Source organism: Mytilus trossulus, unplaced genomic scaffold, assembly GCF_036588685.1.
Source record: "Mytilus trossulus isolate FHL-02 unplaced genomic scaffold, PNRI_Mtr1.1.1.hap1 h1tg000247l__unscaffolded, whole genome shotgun sequence".
NCBI lineage: Eukaryota > Metazoa > Mollusca > Bivalvia > Mytilida > Mytilidae > Mytilus > Mytilus trossulus.
Genome location: NW_026963318.1, coordinates 1,466,323 through 1,493,371, shown reverse-complemented (window position 1 = coordinate 1,493,371; position 27,049 = coordinate 1,466,323). Strand labels below are relative to the sequence as shown.

General features: G+C 30.9%; 1 long non-coding RNA gene across 1 annotated transcript; it reads left to right on the top strand.

Annotated features, from left to right (window-relative positions):
* The first annotated feature begins 4,987 nt into the window (after positions 1 to 4,987).
* On the top strand, positions 4,988 to 25,557 carry LOC134701609 (uncharacterized). The gene is made up of 4 exons (XR_010104156.1): positions 4,988 to 5,106; positions 11,364 to 11,450; positions 15,288 to 15,372; positions 25,203 to 25,557. It is a non-coding gene; the product is annotated as an uncharacterized LOC134701609 (long non-coding RNA).
* Positions 25,558 to 27,049: the final 1,492 nt, after the last annotated feature.

The window sequence follows — 27,049 nt, the reverse complement described above, 5'->3', positions numbered from 1 at the left end:
GAATTGTATAGCTTAAAATTTATAAAAATAACATAAATATTTAAAAGTTTTTAGGAAAGTTAATTGTTCAATAACATGTAAATTATTCTCACTGATTTTTGTGATAATTGTCTTTTGATGGATCAATAATAAAAAAACAAACTTTTTGTTTTGATTTATAAGCTAGTAGTCAGCTTGGAATTAATAAAAAACAATGATGTCATGGATGTACGAACTGTAAATCACGAAAACAGGAATTTAATACAAGGATTTACAAGTTCGTTTAAAATTACATTTTGTATATATATGTAACAAAAAATTTGTTCTGGCGTTACATTTGTTCCACAGCAACAAATTTCATAGGAAATATGTTCCACCAGAACTTATGTCACAGAAAATATGTCCAGCACTATAAAATTTGTTCCGGAACTAATTTTTTAACCAAGTGTGAAATAAGTTCCGGAACAAAAATTACAGCACCATGACAATGTATAAGTTTTGTTCCAATATTAAAATAAAAAAAAAAGTGAAATAGGTTTGTGTGATATTAGTTTTGAAAGAAGGTATTTTATAGAAGTCAATGAAAATGTTCTGCTGGAACCTATTTCACAGGAAATACGTACTGTGCTTGCATGGGGTACATTTGCAACTGAAGGCATGACTTTAGGATGAAAATAAGAAATAAAAGCGATGATAATGTTTCATAATTTGTATCTATTTTTATCTTTTATGTGGTATTCCACCTCCTTGTTTCCTGTTGATCTGTCATGGGTGTTCTAATCATACATGTACTTAGCTATGGTCATTGCACATTTTTAAGAGAGTGTGTTTTTTGTTTCTCTATGTCTTTAAATATAATTGATCAGTCACTTTGTCCTTTTTGAAAACGTACAAATGTTCATCTTTAACTATTATAATATTTTTTTTCCCAAATGACTTTTATTATTATTTCTTATTCTACTCTTTCCTGGTTCATAAGTGTCATTTTTAGTATTATTAATTGAGTATGTTATTAACTTTTGCTTTACTCCACATGATCCAAATTGGATATTTAAACTTTTTCTATATTACCTTATCAATTAAGTACATGTTTTTTATAATGACCTTAAACTCACTGATGACAAGTGCTCAGTATAAAAGAAAACTTGTTTAACCAGGGGAACATATTTCATAGACAAGGAACTTATTTCACCAGGTGAGGAACAAATCTCACGAACATGGAACTTATTTCACTAGATAAGGAACAAATTTCACCAACCCAGAACTTATTTCACCAGGTAAAGTGTGGAACTTATTGCATAGAGATGGAACAAATTATATAGAAATTGTCTGTGAAAAAAGTTCTTCCAGAGCATATTTCCTGTGACATTAGTTCCACTGGAACTTTTTTCACAGGAACAAATTTTGGCTCACATGCATATATTCTGAGACTTGTATTAAAAAACAAATTATTTTGTTAAAAAATAGCAATGAAGATAAATTAATACATTGTACTCCAGTGTTCTACTATCATGACAGTGACTAAGCAAATACATTGAAATAGGGGAAATAATAAATTGGTTGTGGCAATACAAAAATTCAGCAAATTTTTTAACAAACTTTAACATGTAATGTTCAAATAATTAACATTATGCAACTGGAGTACAAAAAAAAAATCAGAGCAAATTGATCCAGGGCGAACAAGTACAAGTGTGAGTGATAAATTTGTCCTGGTAAAATATGTCAGGGCGGACAAATATTACTATATAGTATAAAAAGTCCATGGTTACAGAATTTACTAGTATATACAGTACACACAGAGAGGATGTAATCTCATACTCCCTACACTGTGTAAAAACTTGGTGTCACACCAGGAAACTCCAGCAACTTTCTCCAAATCTTGGGAGGAAATTGGGAGAAACTTGGAGTAATTCCTCCCTAAAACTCCTTAATTGTTTATTACCTTGGTGTGGTTTCTCCCAACACCACAATTTTTATTGCTATGTTTACATTTGAAGTGTGCCAGTAGTTGATGACTACAATAAACATTTCTTGTGTTTCCTGTCATTAAATGACAGTCACAAAAATGATGAAAAGTGTGATATTTGTTAAATTTAATCAAGGATTTGTATAGTTCTAACTATACAAATCCTTGATTTAATCAGAGATATATTATAATCTGATTTTGTTAAAGAATCCTGCACAACTTATTTAAAAATATTTATTAAATATATATTCAGCATTTGATCTGACAGTGTTAGTTTTTCATACCTAAGGAACATAATTAAAACAAACAAAAACATCTGTAAGTAAAATATAATTAATAGAAACTAAAGACATATATTTTAAGTGAATTTATTGATTTTTTTTTATAAATTTAAATAATAAATGAAGATTATATCAGTCATGTCAGTATATAAAATGTAATATGTATGAAATTTATCTACATTATTTTAGTTTTTAGTTTTTTGTATCATTACTTTTATTTTTTAAACCATGTATATATTAATATCTACATGTTTAAAATGATATTTATACAACTCATTGTAAATATCAAGTTGCCAATCTTAATTATTAGATTTTGAAAGAATGTAAATAATTTTCCAATCTATTTAAAAATACTTTTTGTATATACTTTTTTAAAATCATTTCATTAACTTTTTTTTATAGCTTTCAGAAATAAAACTAAATAGGAAATGGTTGAAATAGGAAGAAGTGAGAGAATAGTTGACATGTAATTATATGTCTTTGTCAGACCATGTAGTCATGCTTTGTTGATTTTTATTACTTTTACCTGCAATCACTTTTAAAAATTAAAGGCATAGACATTTAAACCTAGGACTTCTAATGACATGGACATGACTTTGTGGGAAAATTAATAGTCTGGGGACATAAATTTTATCAAAAATTTAACTATGTGACTCTTAAACATTACTAAAACATAAGATTTAAATTTGCAAATGCAAGTAATTGAATCTTTTATAGGATTTTATAGGACATGATTACCTAGGAAAATGTTTAAGAGTCACATAGTTAAATTTTTGATAAAATTTATGTCCCCAGACTATTAATTTTCCCACAAAGTCATGTCCATGTCATTAGAAGTCCTAGGTTTAAATGTCTATGCCTTTAATTTTTAAAAGTGAATATGAATGTAATATGTTTTAACATTGTTATAGACAAAACGAAAGAGTTGTGTATCAATCTGTTACAGCTAATTTCCTAAAGCATGTAGAGCAAGACTTAAGTTAGCTTGCTTGCTTTGTATTTAAATTGTACACTCATTAGGATAATATCCAATTAAATTCAAATATTAAATATACAGGTTAAACTATGCCTATATATATTATATAAAGATGACCATCATGTCAATCATATTAACAAAGCTTGTATAAACAATTATACAAACAAAGAAGGCAAGCCAACCAAAGTTTTGCATTACATGCATTAGGAAATTAGCTGTAAATAAAATTTGTCTCCAGACTAATTTTCCTAGGAAATCATGTCCATGTCATATTTTCCTAGAAAATCATGTCCATGTCATTAGTATTGAATTCCAAGGTAAAAATGTCCTAGTCCAAATAATTATAACAGCTTGAAAGGCTATTATATTTTTTTTCTTTGAAGCCTTACTTCGACGAACTAAGTAAGGCATCAAAGAAAAAAAATATAAAAGCCTTTCAACTTACAAGACGTCATAATTTGACGAAGTAAGGCGTCAAAGAAAAAAAATATAATAGCCTATCAAGACGTAATAATTATTTGGACTAAAAATGTCCATGTCTTTTATTATAAAAAATGTTATAAGCAAAGGAAACTGAATATTTATGTTTTTAATAATTAGGTTATTAAGGAAATATTTTCCAATCTTATCTATAAAAAAAAAATCTTCTATTTTAAATATATTTTATGATACAAAAAAACTATTAGAAAAACAATTTACAAACATAAATTACTAGCTATGGACTGATTTTCCTAGAAACATTTGTCCTGGGACTTTAATTCCTAGTAAAATCATGGACATGCACTTAATTAACTAGGAAAAAAGTCTGGAGAACAAATTTTACAACCGGACCAAATTTACTGTTACACTATTCCAACTAATTATGACGTCTGGCAAGGCTATTTTTATTTTTTTTCTGGGGCGTCCCAGAAAAAAAATAAAAATAGCCTTGCCAGACGTCATAATTATTTGGACTACTGTTACACTAGGACCACAGGCACTAGACGTTCCCCCTTTTATTAATTTCTTGATAAGCTACTGTCACGGTGTATTTGTATATACAGAAGAATTCTAGAGTTTTGTATCACTTTGACCACAGTCGCCTGAAGATTTCATAATTATAGCGAAAAAATATTTTATTTCCCCCATTTTTTCGCTATAATTATGAAATCTTCAGGCGACTGTGGTATCAGATATAAATGAGGGGGAGGACAGGGATAAGGGAGACAGGGAGAAAGGAGGTAGGAGAAAGGGGGTAGGAGAAAGCAGAGGAAGGTTTGGAAAAAGGAGAAGTTGGAGAAAAAAATAAAATATGAAGAAATAAAATATCTCTCTTTTTCCGGTAAATTAAAAAAAATAAAATAAGGAGAAAGGATAATGGTGAGAGAAGGAAAAAGAGTACCCCCCTGTCCTCCCCCTCATAAATGCATTTTCAGATCCTTATTTCGCTTGTTCTATTAAAATCTTACCACTCTCTTTTTTATTTAATTGAATGTTGATTTTGTTTGCCTCAAAACAAACTGTTTTTCCTGTGAATAATTTTCAATCTCCTTGCTTCTAGTATGAAAAATTTGCAAATCATCTTTGACAGACGACGCGAGCACGAATCGCAATCTGTCAACAAAGTTCTAAATGCACATAAAAAAATAGTCCGCTGTCGAGTTTTAATTTGATTTAGAATGACAAAACATTTCATCGTTCTTTGTAGAACAAACCATGATATCAAAACACATTTGTATTTTTTTTTTATCTTTCTAGGGATGTTGCGACTTTAAAAATAAATATTCGTGTAGTAATATGCCCTAACTCTTCTGTACGAAAGTGGACCGTAAAGACAGAGCAAACGAAACTTGAGGATGAGGATGAAGATGAAGATGTGTTGATAAGATCTGATACGTAAAATGCATACAACTTAAATTTTCTCGGTAAAAAGTCACTTACTATTATTTCTCTTTCAAAACTGCCATTAAGGAAACACGCATTAAAATACCCGTTTGGAAAAAAAGGGGGGGGTCTCAACGGAAGATTCCGGGAACGTTCGGCCTGATATATATATATTTAGCCGTCATGTTAAATTATTTGAATTAATATGGGGAAGTTTGTTGAAATGTTCGCCGATTATGGCCAGATAATTGTTTTCCATTGATTTGTGACTAATAAAATTTTGAGCTGCAAAAAAAAACCAGTTTCTTTTAACGAAGCTATCCATTTGATTTTTATTGGGGGGGGGGAGGGGGGGGGGGGCTAGAATAAAATTTGAAAAAATAGGCAGGGCAGGAGTTTTGAGTAAAAAAAAGGCAGGATGACACACTTGCAAAAAAAAGTTAGACAATTTTGGTAAAAAAGTTAGGATAAACTAAAAAAAAAAAAAAGGCAGGACCAGAGACATATAATACAATGTATTATATGTCTCTGGCAGGACTGAACACAGTGAAAAATAAAAAAGGCAGGACAGAGATTACAGCTAAAAAAAGGCAGGACATAATTTACATCATAGCCCCCCCCCCCCCTAAAAATCAAATGGTAGCTAAATGGAGCTACCATTTGATTTTTATTGGGAGGCTGTAATCTCTGTCCTGTATTTTTATTTTTCAGTCTATTTGGTCCTGCCTTTTTTATTTCTTAGCTTATCCTGACTTTTTTACAATAATTGTCATCCTGCCATTTTTTTTTGCCAAGTTACTCATCCTGACTTTTTTTTTTACTCAAAATCCTGTCCTGCCTTTTTTTTCAAATTTCATCCAAATTGCAACTGTAAAAGAGAGTACAATAAATTGAAAAAATTAAAAAAAGGATTGTTTTCATTCCTTAATAAAACAAATAAATGAGATAAACCCAAAGAACACCAAAAAATTTTGGGGAAGCATTAATAATTACAAAAAAAAAGAATAATAATCGTGAGCCTGCTATTTCTGCCAAAGAATGGGAGATTCACTATAGAAATTTGCTTGCTTCAAGTAATAATGATACAACTGATACAAATCAAAATATAGAGAACAAAAATCACAACTTTTCTAATACATCCCTTAATGTCCCTATTACACGTAAAGAAATCAAAGACTGTAAAAGGGAAAATCTGGAGGTCCTGATTTGATAATTAATGAATTTCTAAAGGTGTGGTCAAACACTCTAGTTTTACTTTTGACCAAACTTTTTAATAAGATACTTAACTCAGAAAAATTCCCCAAAATTTGGAACATTTCTCTATTCACTATTGACATCAAGTTATAAATCTGGTGACCCATCTAATTGTGGAAACTATAGAGGTATAGAATAGAATAGAATAGAAAAGAATATTTTTATTTTCCAAATTAGGGCCCCAGGAGGGCATATGATACAGACAATATTATTATAAACATTAACATATGCAATACACACATAATAAAAGATATATAACAGTGTTATAAAAATAATAAAATAAAATAATATACCACAGAAAATACACTCAAAATAGTAGCAATGTATTATTATTCAATGAATACTATGTTGAAATTGACTCAAGTGCACCCGGTAAGTGTATCTTCATAAGCATAACAACCTGTCTTGGTAAAGTCTTTACATCCATTTTACAAAAACGACTTAGTGATTTTCTTGAAACACATCATTTATTATTTTCAAATCAAGGTGGTTTTAGAAAAAAATTACAGAACTGTAGATCATGTCTTTATTTTAAAAACAATAATAAACAAATATTTGTTTAAATGTAAAAAGAAACTATATGTGTGTTTTGTAGATTTTAAAAAGGCTTTTGACAGTGTCTGGAGATCAGCTCTGTTCTTAAAATTACAAAATAAAGAAATACAAGGCAAATTTTATAATATACTGCATGACATGTACTCTAATACCTTATATTCATGTAAATATCAAAATATGTTTACCAAGCCTTTTCTTGATAATCAGGGTGTCAAACAAATTGATATCGGAATATGCAGATGGTCTTCAGAACTCTCTTGATTCTTTACAAAAACATAGTACTGAATGGAAACTGGACTTGAACCTTAAGAAAACAAAAATTATAATTTTCTCTAAAACAATAAAATATATTGCAATACCCTTTAAAAAGCATTGTAATAGTAATTTCAAACAGAAACTAGAAGATTTCTACAAAAATAAAATTATATTTGAACTTTCTAAAATAAAAGATGGACACTGTGGTCAACTTTTATTTTTTAGTAAAATTTAAACAACAAGAATATTTAAATTTTAATATTCCTAAATACATGTACCTTTAACCCTTTCCTCCATAATGACGCCTTTTGACGCCACCCCCCTTACTCAATAATGACGCCTTTTGACGCCTTTGTAGTACCTCAGTTGAAAAACTTTGACAGTCAGAGCTCAGACACAAACAAGTCTATTTTTGTTTTTGACTTAAATAAGTCGAAACATGTATTTATTATAAAATGTAGTTTCAATTTTAGACTTATTTAAGTCAGAAAATGACAGACTTGTTTAGGTCTATTTATGTTGGTGAAAAAACTTAATGTTACTTTGTGGCCAAACTACACCACCTATGTCAGCAAAAACCTGTATGAGAGTTCACAAGGACTTGAGCTATCTATATTTAATTATCTAATTGGACATCCTTACTAAACACAGATGTTTTACCTCATTAAGTGTGATTCCAGGTGGTAGCATTGTAAGGTCAATTAACATTATCTCCGATTTTTTAGACTCTCATTCATATTTTTCTTTAAAAGACAAAGCATTGGCTTTCAATGTTATCATTATTTGATTTAGATGCATGACCTCCTTATAAATATGCGTGGGTCTTGAAGTTAACCAATTTTGATCACTTATCGACTTGTAGGAGTCTATATTTGCAACTTTTTGATTCTGGCCAATTATTTCTTGTTTATCAATATTGGACTTATTCAAGTCGTATTTTGTCTTACATTAAAGGGAGACAAATACTAAAACTTACAAATTTAGACCTCTATGAGTCAAAAGCAGATTCAGACTTATTTATGTCTGAGCTCTGACTGTTTGACTACAAAGTGTCTGCAGTTGACTTAATAAAATTGGTATCCATTATGAAAAGGAATATCATAGGAATATATATATATCCGACTCAAATTTATTTGATGAAATAGTTGTTTTTCGCAATGCCTGAATAAAACTTAATAGCATATGTTCAGCATTTTATCAAAAAAATCCTATGCGAATCAAGTATGCAAAAAAAAAAAAATTCAATGGAGGAAAGGGTTAATTGAAAAAAACTCACTAAATTAAGAATAATGCACACTCATTAGTAATAGAAACTGGGAGGTATGTAAGACCAAAAATACCATCTAATGAGAGATTTTGTAAATTTTGCACAGGAAACATTGAAAATGAGATTCATTTCTTGATTGAATGTCTGCAATATAACAAAATTAGATCTAAATATAAAATTAATGATATAAATTTAAATAATTTGGATGAAAATTTTACCAAAATGTTAAATCCTATGTCTGAAAATGAATTTAAATCTATTTGTATGTATATTGAAGAAGCTCTTGATTTGAGAGACCACCATACCGTTTCATCAGATAATAATCCTTGACAGTAGTTTGTCCATATGCATATATATATATAAATATCTTATATTGTGTGTTTTTAAGTAAATATATGAAAATCTAGAATAATACTGAAATATAAGTCTATGGTATCAATATCAGTTTATAATGTATTTGTATACATAGAATTGGCTTGACTTGTTCCATGAATCTTTATTTCATTTGTGTGTTGTTTTAATATTATTAATTATCTGTATTTGGATCACGCCTCTATTGAGCTCTTTCCAATAAAATATTGAATTGAATTGAATAAACAGGAATCTCGGGAGGGGGCACTTCCTATACATATAAGGTGTCAGCTGGGAACAGTATATTTAATACATGTACACATGTTCCCAATGCATAGTCGGATCCTTGCTAATATATTTAGTGTGAATTAATTTGCTAGATATGTTCAAAAATTTATATTGTCCGAAATGTTTTTCTTCTTGTTTAATTTCAAAAACTTTTTCTACTAGCAAATGAGAACTGGCAGAAGAAGTTATGTTAGATTTGTTAAGCTCTTGGCTGCATTTATAAGCATCTTTCAATAGACTGAATTCAGTTGTAAGATTTTCAAATCTATACCAGTATTTTACAATTAACTTTACAATATCATAATGAAAGGGGAAAAGACTGAAGTGGGGACCCCCTCTTAGGCAGTCTGTAGGCCCCCTCTTATGAAAATTTCTAGATCCGCCATTGTTTTCTAGTTTAAAAATATGTGAATAGGTGTTGAAAATATTAAGCAATATATATTAAGTCAACAAATTAAAAAGAAAATATGGTATACTGTATGATTGCCAATGAGACAAATCTAGTCTCTAGACAATAGACACAATTACATTAGAAATTAACAACTTTAGGTCACTGTATGGCCTTCAACAATGATAAAACCAGAAACTACTATAAGTTACAATAAGGAGGCTCGAGGGTACATGTATAAAAATTTAAGAGAAAAATAAACATTTATTTTTTCATTACAAAGGAGTAGATTCAGTAAGACCCCTTTTTGGCCCCAAAATATAGCAGTTTTACAAAATTGTGAAAATGTAATCCTTAAGCTATTTATTGGAAAGTAGCATGCTTCTGCTAAATAAATATAGGATGTTTTTGACAATACAATGCATATATCAGGTACTAGCATCATTAAGTTATGCTAAATTACTGAAATCTTCAAAATTTTAGATTTTTTGGTAAATTTTAGACGGTTTCTGTCTTAAATGAAAGTGTAAATTTTCCCCTTACATTATGATATTGTAATTATTCGTGTTCATTTATAATATTTAAATGTTAATTATACCCCATGCAGAGGGTATAATGTTTTTGACCTGTTCGTCCGTCCGTCAGTCCTGTTTCTTGTCATCACAACTCCTTTCAAACCATGCATCAGAATTTCATGAAACCTTTTCAGATAATAAGGACATACTATGTAGTTGTGCATATTGACGGGAAATTGCGATTCAATTTATTTTCTAGAGTTACGCCCCTTTGAACTTATATTTACTTTAATGTACTACTGCAACAGTTTGTCATCTCATCTACCATGTCTACTCTCAAACCATACAACAAAATTTCATGAAACCTTTTCAGATAATAAGGACATACGATGTAGTTCTGCATATCGACGGGAAATTGTGATTTAATTTTTTTTCTAGGAGTTACGCCCCTTTGAACTTATTTGCTTCAATGTACTTCTGCAACAGTTTGTCATCTCAACTCCTCCGAAACCACACAACAGAATTTCATGAAATTTTGTAGATAATAAGGACATACTATTTGGACATGTTAGATGTGCATATTGGCAGGAAATTAATTTTTCTTATGCAATTTTTTTTTCATACACTAATTTAATTTCTCCAATGACAATGTGGGGACGTGGGGTATGTGAGTGTGCTCACTAAAGTTCTTTAATTGTATTTAATGATAATACATAATATATATAGATACATGTAAAGGTTGAGGATGAACACAGATGCGGCCACTTTCATTTTTTGACAAAAAACATCAGAAAAGTGACATTTTTTGGCAAATTCAATAGATTTTTCATACGATAGCTTGAATCTGAGCATTTTTAATGACTAGGTCAGTCAAAATCTTTCACATTAACTAATTGAATCAATTGAAATAGACAGTTAAGAATTTAAAAAGTGTCCAAAATCTTTCGTTAGATGAATTTTAAATTTGGGGCCAAAATTGGAACCTTACCTACTCCTTTTATTTGTTACCTTAAGTAGTTGTTACTTTTAATATCATATGGTACAAAAATAATTTAAAAAAATCAATTTTTGATGGCCTCAGATGAATTGTAAAATGTAGATATCATTAAAATTGCTCAAAATTATCTCCCTTTGGTATAAAAATGCCATTTTTGGAACTCATCCGTGACCTTTATTTTTTATTATTATTTTCAATTAAGCTGTTCTTAAACTAAACTATTGTAAAATTTGAGCGATTTCTGTAATTAAGTTCTCTTATTTCGGTATTACCTCTATTTCTGCTATTAGTTCAACAGAAAAAAGGTACCTTTACAAAAATGTATGCTTTTTTCGAAGGCAGGTTGTGAACGGTGACCCCATTTTTTTTTATTAAGTATAAGATTTAAGTACGTTTATCATTTTTACAGAAACAATTTTTCCTTGTAGATGTTGCAGATACATTCATACAAATGATGTTGAAGAAACAAAGAGAAAAGGAACTTGGACTGTACCAGTTTGTTTGCAGCTTCTAAGGTGAAGTATACTTATTTAAATGTTTTGTAAAAATAAGAAGATGTGGTATGATTGTAAATGAAACAACTCTCCATGAGAGACCAGTGAGACAAAAATTAACAACCATAGGTAACTGTACATCCTTCAACAATGAGCTACATGTATACGTCAAGGACTTGAAATTACCAATGAACAACTTAGGGCCTGATTTATTAACAAAACATTGAACGATAAACTGTTATGATATACAGCAACAAACTACTGAATTACAAGCTCCTGAATTGAGACAGACACATGGAGTTTGTAAAACATTAAAAATGGTTGCTGGCACGAAACCCTCCTTCTAACTTATGACAGTGGTGCAACATTTCAACTAGCAAACTATAAAAATCATTTGAAAAGGGCTTAATTCTAAGATCAATACAAAGTTAAAGCACAATAAAAAATCCTAAAACAAAAAACACATGAAATACACATCTGAGATTTATAGCAGTTACTGAAAGCATGTTCTAATAATCAATATTTTATCCTTGTCCTTACACAATGGGCTGAATTTCTCTTAAGGGCATACCGTACAGTTTTGATCCTGTATTTACAAGTTCGTGAAAATTTGCACATAGGCTATTTTTAACCTGATTAAATCAAATATGTAATAAAAAATATACCTTCATGTGCTACTTTTTGAGAAAAATAAGATTGAAATTTTGTATATATTTGCTCAAAATTCAGATATGTGGCCGTATTTTCTTTTTTCGAAAAAAAGACATAATTTTTTTGTTATAAAAGATAAACACAAATTGTTTTTTGTTAAAGTCATATGAAACAATGAGTGGTGAAAAATAATGTTTGTCCAATTCTTGAATACATTCATAAACTTAGTCCTATGTGCAGGATTTTATCATTATTTTCGCAAATATATCATATAATCGCCAATTTTTTTCTCTCTCTGTTTGTTATGATTGAACAAATATGGCTGCTCATTAAATGCTGTGATTTGAAGCCGAGTTTAACCGATTGTCACCTTATAGTAAAAAAATCACAAAAAGCATGGGTATTGAGCACGTGTTTAACATGTATAATCAGATATTTGTTTATTTCAATGACAGATCCATGCGTATTGTGGTCACTGGATTTTTAAGAGGAGGGTTACGCTCGGGTCATTATGCATACTGAAAATATGTCGGCAAATTGCTTGCTGGCAGCAAGCAATTAAAAATAAGTACCCCTCTTCTAAATGTGGACAAATTAAAGAATTTTCATCAGAAAAAAGTATATGTACATAAGTTGTTTAATGAAAACTAACCATTTAGTTATAAAAAACATATGCATATTTTTTTTTTATTTGAGGTTTCTTATGACTTTAAATAATCGGTAATCTCTGCATTTTATAAGTATCTTAAAAAATAATGCACTTTTTTATTCCGAAATAATTCGTATTTATCAAATGTTCATGAATTGAAGAAAAATATGTCATTTTTGGCTTTATGTTTATCAAAATTTAAAAAAATCCTTTATTTACAGTTTTATAAAATTTGGGTCACATAAAATCTCCCTGCATTAATTGAAAGTCAAACAAATTGCTGTTTTGAAAAATGGGGTTCCATGAACTCGTTTTCAAATAAATTCAGTTTGAATGATAAAAATCAGTCGAAAAATGCATTTTTCTCTGGTATGTTAAAGTTTGATGTCGCGAAAATAACATTTTGCATGAGCAACGTTATTACCTCCTCTGTAACTGTATCGTATGCCCTTAAAAGCTAACCTAGACCTATAAATGAATGATTATATAGCCATCACTTGATGTCATCTAAACAAATAACATATACATGATATAGATGGAGAGAAATTTTAGTTTAAGTCGCAAAAATGATCAACAAGAAAAGATCGTCAAATAAGTATCATGAATGGTTGAAATTGTCAGTCAACTCCTAATTATTAGCTCACCTGGCCTAAAAGGCCATGTGAGCTTTTCTCATCAAATGGCGTCCGTCGTCGTCGTCTGTCGTTGTTAACAATTTTTCAAACATCTTCTCCTCTGAAACTACTGAATGGATTTGAATGAAACTTAATATGATTGTTCCTTAGTATATCCTGCACTAAATGTGCGCTTCGATTTTTGATCCGTCAAAAAACATGGCCGCCGTTACTTAAAATAGAACATAGGGGTCAAATGCAGTTTCTGGCTTATATCTCAAAAACGAAAGCATTTAGAGCAAATCTGACATCTGACATTGGCTAAAAATGTTCATTAGGTCAAGATCTATCATCCCTGAAATTTTCAGATGAATCAAACAAACCATTGTTGGGTTGCTGCCACTTAATTGGTAATTTTAAGGCAATTTTGCAGTTTTTGGTCATTATCTTGAATATTATTATAGATAAAGATAAACTGTAAACAGCAAAACTGATCAGCAAAGTAAGATCTACAAATAAGTTTATATGACCAAAATTGTCAATTGACCCCGTAAGGGTTTATTGTCCTTTAATGACAATTTTTCACAATTTGTTCATCACATTTGCTAACTTAAAAAAATCTTCTCCTCTGAAACTACTGAATAGATTTGGTTAAAACTTAGCATGATTGTTCCTTAGATTATCCTGCACAAAGTGTGTGCTTTGATTTTTGATCCGTCAAAAAACATGGCCGTCGTTACTTAAAATAGAACATAGGGGTCAAATGCAGTTTTTGGCTTATATATCTCAAAAACCAAAGCATTTAGAGCAAATCTGACAATAGGTAAAAATGTTCATTAGGTCAATATCTATCAGCCCTAAAATTTTCAGAAGAATCAAACAACCCATTGTTGGGTTGCTGCCACTTAATTGGTAATTTTAAGGAAATTTTGCAGTTTTTGGTCATTATCTTGAATATTATTATAGATACAGATAAACTGTTAATAGCAAAAATGATCAGCAAAGTAAGATTTACAAATAAGTTAATAGGACCAAAATTGTCAATTGACCCCTTAAGGGTTTATTGTCCTTTAATGACAATTTTTAATTGTGCGTCATATTTGCTAACTTTAAAAAATCTTCTCCTCTAAAACTACTCAACTAAATTCAACCAAACTTCAACTGAATGATCAGTAGGGTGTATAAAATAAAGTTTGTGCTTTATTTTTTATTTCGTCAAAAAACATGGCCGTCATGGCTAAAAATAGATCACAGGGTAAATTATATCTCAAAAACTCCAGCATTTAGAGCAAATAAGACAAGATGTTAAAGTAATTATTAGGTCAAGGTCTACCTGTCCTGAAATTTTCAGCCGAATTGGGTAACTGTTTTTTCAGGTATAATGCCCCTGAATTGATGATTTTAAAGAAATTTTGCAGTTTTTGGTTATTATCTTGAATACTATTATAGATACAGATAAACTGTTTATAGCAAAAATGTTAAGCAAAGTAAAATCTACAAATAAGTCAATTTGACCAAAATTGTCATTTGACCCCTTAAGGAGTTATTGCCCTTTAAAGACTTTTTTCACAATTTGTTCATCATGTTCACTTACTTTAAAAAATCTTCTCCTTTGAAACTGCTGTCTCAATTTCAGCCAAACTTAGGCTAAATGAGTTTCAGAGTATCTAGTATAAATTTTATATTTCATTTCCTTGTATGTCAAGAAACATAGCTCCTATGGCTAAAATAGAACATAGGAGAAAATGATTTTTTTTTTGCTTTTGAAGAAAATAGGACAATTCAAAGAACATTTAAATAAATTGAAAAGCCAAAATAATCATTGATGAGAGATTTAACCAAAAAAATTAAGGTGAGCGATTCAGGCTCTTGAGAGCCTCTTGTTTAATAAATTAGCCACAGAGTTTTTTGTAAGGTCTAGTTTTAATTAGGATTTTATTGTAGATAAAGGAGGTTAATTTCCTCTGTTGACAAAAAAATGGTTGAGGAGTCGGAAAGTTTGACTGAAGACTTAAGATATCAAATGAAGGTAAACATAAATTTAAAGTAATGTTTATATTTGTATTAATACATGTACCTCGAGTATGCATCAAAGATGTATTGGGTAAGATGGTAATAACTGTATGTGAAACAATAAAATTTGTTTAAAGTGGGCAGTACATGTATATTAAAACATACCATCAACATTAGCACAACTAAAAATGCAATCATAAAAGCATCTGCAAAGTTTCATAGAAATCTGTGAAAGTATGACACAGTATCCATGGTATCAGTTATTTGATGTCCATGTCATTCAAGGTGGATATTGTGTCATTGGCAATAGACAAATTTCCTATTTACATGTACCCACTTTAATTGGAACAAATTTGAGGGAAGTTAACTGTTTAATGCATATGCCATTATGTTTTCTATACATGACTAAATCATCAGAAAACAGTAAACCTTCTGCCAAAATTGCACCATTTATATTTTTGAATTTACTTCTTTCGGGTGTTTGTAGTGACAGAGTACCAAGATGTCTTACCACAAAGAAGGTATTAAAACCTGTTGAAAAAACATAGAATCAGAGTCAAAAGTTGATAATGTGAAAATAGACTATTATACCACATCATCTTATTGTCGAGCCTGCAACTTTTGTTGCAGAAAGCTCGACATATATATAATGTTCTGGGGGCCAGCAACGGAGTTAGCTGAATTCTTAAAAGCTTTATATTTTAGAAGGATGAAGACCTGGAAGCTTCATACTTTGAATATATACCAAAATGCCTCAGGTTACCAAGTTTCTCTCAGTCACATGTCTTATGTCCTTGACCTAATTTTCATGGTTGAGTGTCTACTTGAAAAAAAAGTTAAGATTTTTATACGACTGCAAAAATTCAAAATTTTGGTCGTATATTGGTATGAGGTTGGCGTCGTTGTCATTGTCATCCGAAGACATTTGGTTTTCACACTATAACTAGTATAAGTAAATAGAAACCTATGAAATTTAAACACAAGGTTAAAGACTAGAAAAGGAAGTTTCAAATTGATTTTGGGAGTTTTGGTCCCAACAGATTAGGAGTTAGGGGCCAAAAAGGGCCCAAATAAGCATTTTTCTTGGTTTTTGCACAATAACTTTAATAGTATAAGTGAATAGAAATCTATGAAATTTTTAACACAAAGTTTATGACCACAAAAGGAAGGTTGTTATTGATTTTGGGAGTTTTGGTCCCAAACAGTTAAGGAATGAGGGTCCAAAGGGTCCAAAATTAAACTTTGTTTGATTTCATCAAAAAATGAATTGTTTGGGTTCTTGTATAAATGTCAAATCTAACCGTGTATTTAGGGTGCAATCAACAGTTTTTATACGACCGCAAATTATGAAAAAATTTTCGTCGTATATTGCTATCACTTTCATGACTTTGGCGTCGTCGTCGTCGTCGTCCGAATACTTTTAGTTTTCGCACTCTTACTTTAGTAAAAGTGAATATAGATCTATAAAATTTTATCACAAGGTTTATGACCACAAAAGGAAGGTTGGTATTGATTTTGGGAGTTTTGGTCCCAACATTTTAGGAATTAGGGGCCAAAAAGGGCCCAAATAAGCATTTTCTTGGTTTTCGCACTATAACTTTAGCTTAAGTTAATAGAAATCTATGAAATTTTGACACAAGGTTTATGACCACAAAAGAAAGGTTGGTATTGATTTTGGGAGTTAAGGTCCCAACAGTTTAGGAATTAGGGGCCAAAAAGGGACCCAAATAAGCATTTTTCTTGGTTTTCGCACCATAACTTTAGTATAAGTAAATAGAAATCTATGAAATTTAAACACAAGGTTTATGACCATAAAAGGAAGGTTGGTAATGATTTTGGGAGTTTTGGTCCCAACAGTTTAGGAATAAGGGGCCCAAAGGGTCCAAAATTAAACTTTGTTTGATTTCATCAAAATTGAATAATTGGGGTTCTTTGATATGCCAAATCTAACTGTGTATGTAGATTTTTAACTTTTGGTCCCGTTTTCAAATTGGTCTACATTAAGGTTCAAAGGGTCCAAAATTAAACTTCGTTTGATTTTGACAAAAAATTAATCGGTTGGGTTCTTTGATATGCTGAATCTAAAAATGTACTTAGATTCTTGATTATCGGCCCAGTTTTCAAGTTGGTCCAAATCGGGGTCCAAAATTAAACTTTGTTTGATTTCATCAAAAATTGAAGAAATGGGGTTCTTTGATATGCCAAATCTAACTGTGTATGTAGATTCCTCATTTTTGGTCTTGTTTTCAAGTTGGTCTACATTAAAGTCCAAAGGGTCCAAAATTAAACTTAGTTTGATTTTAACAAAAATTGAAATCTTAGGGTTCTTTGATATGCTGAATCCAAACATGTACTTAGATTTTTGATTTTGGGCTCAGTTTTCAAGTTGGTCCAAATCAGGATCTAAAATTATTATATTAAGTTTTGTGCAATAGCAAGTCTTTTTCAATTGCACAGTATTGCGCAATGGCAAGAAATATCTTATTGCAAAATATTGTGAAATAGCAATTTTGTTTTTAATTAGAGTTATCTTTCTTTGTCCAGAATAGAAAGCAAGAAATATCTAATTGTAAGAATTTTTTTTATTTGGAGTTATCTTTCTTTGTCCAGAATCAACTTAAATCTTTGTTATATATACAATATACAATGTATATTCACTTTTTACTACCAACTGATAAATTAAAATAATCTTTACCATTCAGTGATAACAAGCAGTTTTTTTACATCTTAATATTTTATGATGTATTTAAATGAGTAGTAATTGTTGCAAACTCCATTAGAAATTTTAATTGAGATTAGTTTTGGAATAAGGGAAAGGGGGATGTGATTAAAAAAATTGGGTTCAATTTTCTCATTTGAAATTTCATAAATAAAAAGAAAATTTCTTCAAACATTTTTTTTGAGAGGAATAATATTCAACAGCATAGTGAATTGCTCTAAGAGAAAACAAAAATTTTAATTTCATTAGAACACATTCATTCTGTGTCAGAAACCTATGCTGTGTCAACTATTTAATCACAATCCAAATTTAGAGCTGAATCCAGCTTGAATGTTGTGTCCATACTTGCCCCAACCGTTCAGGGTTCAACCTCTGCGGTCGTATAAAGCTACGCCCTGCGGAGCATCTGGTTTTTCTATGACGTCATATTTTGAGGGACCATCTATAATTGACCCTTAGTGGTGTTAATGTTAATGAAGATACTTGTATAAAACTAGATATCATTAGAATCAGAATTTTCTCTAGATTATAATGAAATAAAAATAAATTGTACTTTTAATAGTACCAAAAAGTTTTATCCAGAGAAAATGGGAAAAACATTGCCTAATCTATGCATAAAAAACAAGAAATCAGGCCATGTGCACACCCATGCAGACATGATACATGCACATTTTTCATATTCAAAACAGTATGAATTTCATAGGTTTTTACCTGGTCTTTCTAAAATTTATGCTTCAGGCTACCAGTGTTATTTTTTGCCTGAAATTAGTGGAGAATAAAGGCTTTTTCCCCTGGAGAAAAATCCCAATTTAAAAAAAAAATGGCTTAAAATTATTCCCAAAAAAACAACTTTTTCCCAAACAGTGCAGTCTTAGTAGTAATTGTGCATGAATACAAACTGAAAAACACTCATTTAAACATTTTCCATGCCTGAAATGACTTTATGTGCAGATTTGAGGGTCTATATATGAATAATCACTGACAAAAAAGGGGTCTTATTTCAAAGCAAGGGTAGACTCTTGAAAGGGGGTCTGTACATCTGTAAATTGAAGTTTCAGTAAAATTTTTGGTTCATTTTAAATTTCCCAATTTGATGAAAATGATGCATATTTTCCCAATAAAAAAGGGTAGAGGTAGTTTTGAAAAAAGCCAACAATATCACTGGAGCCTACGTTCGCCTGCTTCGAAAAGAAATACAGTGGGTGCAAATAAGTTTTGCACTTTTCACTGCCAAAAAACAGGATGTTTACAGTTTGTCTCCCCTTAAAACATGTGTATTTAATCTAATTTTTAAAAATTATTTTAATCATTCAACCTGTTTTAATTGAAGCTAATTAACTTAATTTTACAATTAAATATAAAAAACTTGATACTTTTTTACCAATTATGTTGATAAAAAGGGACTTCCCTCCAAGTTTATTTTTAGTCGGGGGAATTACCCCTAGTTTTTTATACGAAACTGTTTATAGCACCCTTAGATTTTTAATTTTTGGTCCTGTTTTCAAATTGGTCTACATTAAGGTACAAAGGGTCCAAAATTAAACTTTGTTTGATTTTAACAAAAGTTGAATTCTTGGACTTCTTTGATGCTGAATCTAAACATGTACTTAGATTTTTGATTATGGACTGTTGGTCCAAATCGGGGTTCAAATTAAACTTTGTTTGATTTCAACAAAAATGGGGTTCTTTAATATGCTGAATCTAACCGTGTATTTAGATTTTTATACGACCGCAAATTTTGAAAAAATTTTCGTCGTATATTGCTATCACGTTGGCGTCGTCGTCGTCGTCGTCGTCCGAATACTTTTAGTTTTCGCACTCTAACTTTAGTAGAAGTGAATAGAAATCTATGAAATTTTAACACAAGGTTTATGACCACAAAAGGAAGGTTGGTATTGATTTTGGGAGTTTTGGTCCCAACATTTTAGGAATTAGGGGCCAAAAAGGGCCCAAATAAGCATTTTCTTGGTTTTCGCACTATAACTTTAGTTAAAGTTAATAGAAATCTATGAAATTTTGACACAAGGTTTATGACCACAAAAGAAAGGTTGGGATTGATTTTGGGAGATTTGGTTTCAACAGTTTAGGAATTAGGGGCCAAAAAAGGGCCCAAATAAGCATTATTCTTGGTTTTCGCACAATAACTTTAGTTTAAGTGAATAGAAATCAATGAAATTTAAACACAATGTTTATGACCACAAAAGGAAGGTTGGTATTGATTTTGGGAGTTTAGTTCCCAACAGTTTAGTAATTAGGGGCCAAAAAGGGACCCAAATAAGCATTTTTCTTGGTTTTCGCACCATAACTTTAGTATAAGTAAATAGAAATCTATGAAATTTAAACACAAGGTTTATGACCATAAAAGGAAGGTTGGTATTGATTTTGGGAGTTTTGGTCCTAACAGTTTAGGAAAAAGGGGCCCAAAGGGTCCAAAATTAAACTTTGTTTGATTTCATCAAGAATTGAATAATTGGGGTTCTTTGATATGCGGAATCTAACTGTGTATGTAGATTCTTAATTTTTGGTCCCATTTTCAAATTGGCCTAGCTACATTAAGGTCCAAAGGGTCCAAAATTAAACTTAGTTTGATTTTGACAAAAAAATGATTGGTTGGGTTCTTTGATATGCTGAATCTAAAAATGTATTTAGATTCTTGATTATTGGCCCAGTTTTCAAGTTGGTCCAAATCGGGGTCCAAAATTAAACATTGTTTGATTTCATTAAAAATTGAATAAATGGGGTTCTTTGTTTTGCCAAATCTAACTGTGTATGTAGATTCTTCATTTTTGGTCCTGTTTTCAAATTGGTCTACATTAAAGTCCAAAGGGTCCAAAATTAAACTTAGTTTGATTTTAACAAAAATTGAAATCTTGGGGTTCTTTGATATGCTGAATCCAAACATGTACTTAGATTTTTGATTATGGGCCCAGTTTTCAAGTTGGTCCCAATCAGGATCTAAAATATTATATTAAGTATTGTGCAATAGCAAGTCTTTTCAATTGCACAGTATTGCACAATGGCAAGAAATATCTAATTGCACAATATTGTGAAATAGCAATATTTTTTTTTAATTAGAGTTATCTTTCTTTGTCCAGAATAGTAAGCAAGAAATATCTAATTGCACAATATTGTGAAATAGCAATATTTTTTTTAATTGGAGTTATCTTTCTTTGTCCAGAATCAACTCAAATCTTTGTTATATACAATGTATATTCACTTTTTACTACCAACTGATAAATTAAAATAATCTTTACCATTCAGTAATAACAAGCAGGTTTTTTTACATCTTAATATTTTATGATGTATTTAAATGAGTAGTTATTGTTGTAAACTCCATTAGAAATTTAATTGAGATTAATTTGGAATAAGGGAAAGGGGGATGTGATTAAAAAAATTGGGTTCAATTTTCTCATTTGAAATGAAATTTCATAAATAGAATGAAAATTTCTTCAAATATTTTTTTGCGAGGATTAATATTCAACAGCATAGTGAATTGCTCTAAGAGAAAACAAATATTTTAAGTTCATTAGAACACATTCATTCTGTGTCAGAAACCTATGCTGTGTCAACTATTTAATCACAATCCAAATTTAGAGCTGAATCCAGCTTGAATGTTGTGTCCATACTTGCCCCAACCTTTCAGGGTTCAACCTCTGCGGTCGTATAAAGCTACGCCCTGCGGAGCATCTGGTTAATATTTGGGCCCGGTTATCAAATTGATCCACATTGACATGCTTGAGGTCTAAAGGGTCTAAAATTGCACATTATTTGGTTTCATCAAAAATTGAATTCTTGGGGTTCTATGATCATGATGATATGCTGAATCTAACCATGTATTTATATTTTGGATGTTTGACCATAATAGGTAAATGTCCAATTTAAAATTTATAAATTTTTTTTCTCGCCTTGACGGAGTAAAAAAATGAGACGGTGGCAGCATCAACAATGTATTAGTTTGTGATTAGGTCAATTTATGGTGAACCACTAGTGGTAGGTCAATGATATTTAGTATGCAGTTGTATAAGCATTGGCATATCTCATTTTCATGGAGATTTTTTGACTCCGCCTCCTTAGTCATGGTCTATAGACTTTGATAATTTTGCTAAGTTAATATGTATTAGTTTGTGATAAGGTCAGTTCAAGGGGAACCATTAGTGGTAGGCCAATGTTAATTGGTGTTCAGTTTTATAAACATTAGCACATCTCATTTCCATGGAGAATATTTGGTCCTGCCCCCTCAGTCATGGTCTATTGACTGAAACTTTTGCTTAGTTTACATGTATTAGTTTGTGATAATATCAGTTTAAGATGAACTGCTAATGTTAAGTCAATGATATTTGGTATGCAAATTTATTGTCATTTGAAAGTGTTGTTTTCATGGAGATTATATAGCCCCACCCCTGATCATGGTTCATTGACTTTGAAACTTTTACATAGTTTAAAAGTTAATGTTTGTGTTTAGGTTCGTTTAAAGGGAACTACTTATTATGAGTCAATGGTAATTGGTATGCAGTTTTATTATATTTATCATTGGCACATCTCATTCCATGGAGATTGTTTAGCCATGTACCTTCAGTCATTGTTCATAGACTTTGAATATTTGCATAACTTACATGTTAAAATATTGCTATTTAATTTCAACATTGCATTATCAAAATTACATGAATATTTGCATAACTTACATGTTAAAATATTGCTATTTAATTTCAACATTGCATAATCAAAATTACATGAATATTTGCATAACTTACATGTTAAAATATTGCTATTTAATTTCAACATTGCATAATCAAAATTACAAAAAGGGGATACATATCTCTGTGATAACAGTTTATTAAGTGTAAGTTCTTAGACCACATTCATTCTGTGTCAGAAACCTATCTTGTGTCAACTTTTTAATCACAATTCAAATTCAGAGCTGTATCAAGCTTAAATGTTGTGTCCATACTTGCCCCAACTGTTCAGGGTTCGACCTCTGTGGTCCTATAAAGCTGTGCCCTGCGGAGCATCTGGTTTGTAAAGTGAAATTCTCTCTTATTATAAGTAATAGGATAACTATATTAGGTATGTGAGTACCTTGCAAGGTCCTCATGGCTGTCATACAGTTTTCACTTGACCTCGACCTCCTTTCATGGATCAGTGAACAAGGTTAGGTTTTGGTGGTCAACATACCTGCCAACTTTTCAAAATGCTCATGGGTTTTTTTCGTGCAAGATGGCTGTCATAGTCATAAAAAACCTTCAAGGGGGCCTTCAAATACATTTTAATGTTGTTTCTTGGCTTCTTCATATTTTTATTATGCTTAAAGTCATCGTAAAACTAATTGTTTTGTTTAAAATTGTAAACAAAATTGCTCTTTCAAAATTTGAATTTGGGAGCCTCCATGGGGGAAATCCCCCGCAAATAGTGACAGTTGGCAGGTATGGGTCAAGTCCATATCTCAGATACTAAAAGCAATATGTCTAGTATATTTGGTGTATGGAGGACTGTAAGGTGTACATGTCCAACTGGCAGGTGTCATCTGACCTTGACCTCATTTCCATGGTTCAGTGATTATAGTTGAGTTTTTGTGTTTTTTTTTCTGTTTTTCATATACTATTTGCAATAGGTCTAATATATTTGGTGTATGGAAATAATAACAGAATGATTTATAGGTGTACATTTCTAGCTGGTATGTGTCATCTGCCCTTGACCTCATTTTCATTGCCAGTGGTCAAAGTTAAGTTTTTGTCTTTTTATCTAATACTATATGCAATAAGTCTACTGCTATAATAACTATATTAGGTGTATGGAAATATATTAGTTGTATGGAAGAATTATTAGCTGTATAGATGTGTGCCTTGTATGGTTTATCTCACCTTGCCTGTCCTTGGCCTCATTTTCATGGTTTAGTGGTCAATTTTTAGTTTTTTTGGTTAATGTTAAGGTTATGTTTCAATTGTAATAAAGCTTTATTTTAAGGACTACAAAAGAAGGCGAGACATTTCAGCGTGTGCACTCTTGGTTTTATATTAAACCCTAGAAAGAAGCTACAGATTAATGTTAACTGCAAAAATACTAAAATCCTTTATTAATTAGATCATGTAGATCCAGGAAATGAAAATATTTTGAATTTTTTTATCATAAAAATGGTTATGTTATATATTCAAGTTTCACTAAATTCCAAGAAGGGTTTCCACAAATAACAATGACTGATTTTCAAAATGATCATCATGTAAAAATGAAGAGATGTGCTAAGATTGCCCATGAAAACTATCTTTATGAACAATGACAGTTCAGTGGTTTGCTTTCAGCCTTTAGCAAAAATAATTACCATATATATTGTAATAAGCTAAAAATAAAAGACCCCCCCCCCCCCCCCCCCCCCCCATTGTAAAATGTTAAACAATTAAAAAGTAAAAAACAGCGTCCTGATCTTTATAAATTCGAAGAATAAAATTGAGTCATATTATGGTATGATGTTGTTGTTAGCGATGTATGTCGACACATATGGTTTACCGATAATTATATAGTTTAAGCGAATGGATATCCATGAAATTTTACACAAGGTTTAATACCAAAAAGGAAGGTTGGGTTGATTTTTGGGGTGATGGTACCAACAGTTTAAAAATTAGGGGCAAAAAAGAAGCATTTTTGTAGTTTCCAGACATTAACTTGTGTGCCAGTGTACTAATCTCTCTGAAATTGTTCTTCAAGGTTCCATATCACAAAGGGTAGACTGGAATTGTTTAAAGGGGTAATTGCCTCAAACTATCAGGAAATAGGGGGTCAAAACAAGCATTTTTCTAATTTGAAGACAATATTTTGTGTTTAAGTGTATGGATTTCTTTAAAATTGTACTGCAAAGTACCATACCACAAAGGAAAAGGCTGGGATTAAGTTTTGGGGTAATTACTGAAAGGGGGTTGAAAAAAATTGGGGGAGGGGGATTTTTTTTTCTCTCATAATTTTGATCAAAATCCAAATACAGACAGTCTATCAAGCTTGAATATTGTGTCCAAACATGCACCAACTGGTCAGTCAAATAACAAGGCTGCGCTGCACATCATTTTCTTAATCATATTAATCTGACATGTTAAAGTTTGTACATTATGAAGTTACTAACCTGTTGATTTTGTGTATTTCAGATTATTGTTGAAAAAAGAGCACTTTGAAGTACCAGGAGAATTTGAAAACATCTTGGTGAAATAGTCTGACTGATTATGACAGAACATCAAAAGAAATGACGAAAAATTACACAGCTTATCAAAATAGTACTACTAGAAACTAAAAGCTACTTGCAATTTTCACTGGTTTTGAGATCAGTAACAGTCTGACAAGGAAAGAATTTAATGAACATGATTATGATGCCTCTTGATAAATATAAAAACATATTGACTGTAAAATAATTACCAGTTACCAATTATATCTGTTGTTTACAAAATTTGTTATTTGGAAATATCTGTTGAATGTTTTGAAATTAAAATGTGTTAACTTAAATGATTTAAGAATTGAAGTCTTTTTAAATGATACAAAAGCAAGGATACATGGAATGATTGCAATTGAGACAACTACTAGCCCTGCATAATAGGGCACTGATGTAAACAAGTACAGGTCACCTGAAGTCTTCAACAATAAGCAAAAGCCTTAATTTTAACATCGTTATACATGGGCTTATTAAGTCCCAAGATAATGGTATCTACATCATTTGCTGTCAAATTTTTGTTTGTATGTTTCTGATGAAGGTTAATTAAAATAAGCCCATCACACCTAATTTGTGAACTGTTTTCTTTTAATTTCAAAAGAGAAAGCTAATAGACAAATTTAAGCAAAAAACAAAAAAAAAGGAAATCCATTTAATATGGCAGACAGCAACCAAACACAACCAGTTGACATAATGAACATGTTTTTGAGTGCTCAAACTGCACTATAACATTAGACACAAAAACATCTTATATAATGCTGGATTACACAAAAGTGTTTAAATCATCTGCTCTTCTCTGGTGTTTAAAAATTGTACAGATTTGGTGTCACAATATCTTAGTAGCATGGGTTAGAATTCGGGCATGGGAAGAACAAAAAAATTGCGAAAGCAAACTTACAGATCTTACATTTTTGGGTTTATGTTTTGACGACTTGCATGTACATGTACAATATATACAAAAAGTTAACTGCTATTGAGACAAAGGCAAAAATCATAGTGCAACAAATAAATTTGAGAAAGGAAATGGTGAATATGTCAAAGCGACAACCACCCGACCATAGAGCAAACAACAGCCGAAGGCAACCAATGGGTCTTCAATGTAGCGAGAATTCCCGCACCCATAGGTGTCCTTCAGCTGGCCCCTAAAATATGCATAATAGTACAGTGATAATGGATGTCATACTAAACTCCGAATTATACACAAGAAACTAAAATTTAAAATCATACAAGACTAACAAAGGCCAGAGGCTCCTGACTTGGGACAGGCGCAAAATTGCGGCGGGGTTAAACATGTTTATGAGATCTCAACCCTCCCCCTATACCTCTAGCCAATGTAGAAAAGTAAAAGAATAACAATACGCACATTAAAATTCAGTTCAAGAGAAGTCCGAGTCCGATGTCAAAAGATGTAACAAAAGAAAATAAATAAAATGACAATAATACATAAATAACAACAGACTACTAGCAGTTAACTGACATGCCAGCTCCAGACCTCAATTAAACTGATTAAACATGTTTATTACAGATATAATAACAATAAACTAAAATAACACTTACCACTACTAAATGATTAGGAACTTTCAGGAACTAATTGCAGCTACTGTCCAGGTTATGTTAAACAAATTTTCAGCTCCAACTGATCTGTTCAGTGAAGAGTTTTTATCATTTAAATAAAATGTCAACACATTCTAATCTTTTGGCAGACGTGAATATTCTCATGTGGCATTTATACCTATATGCAAGGGTACCTATATCTGGTGATGATGATACACAGTGATAATTAACCATTTT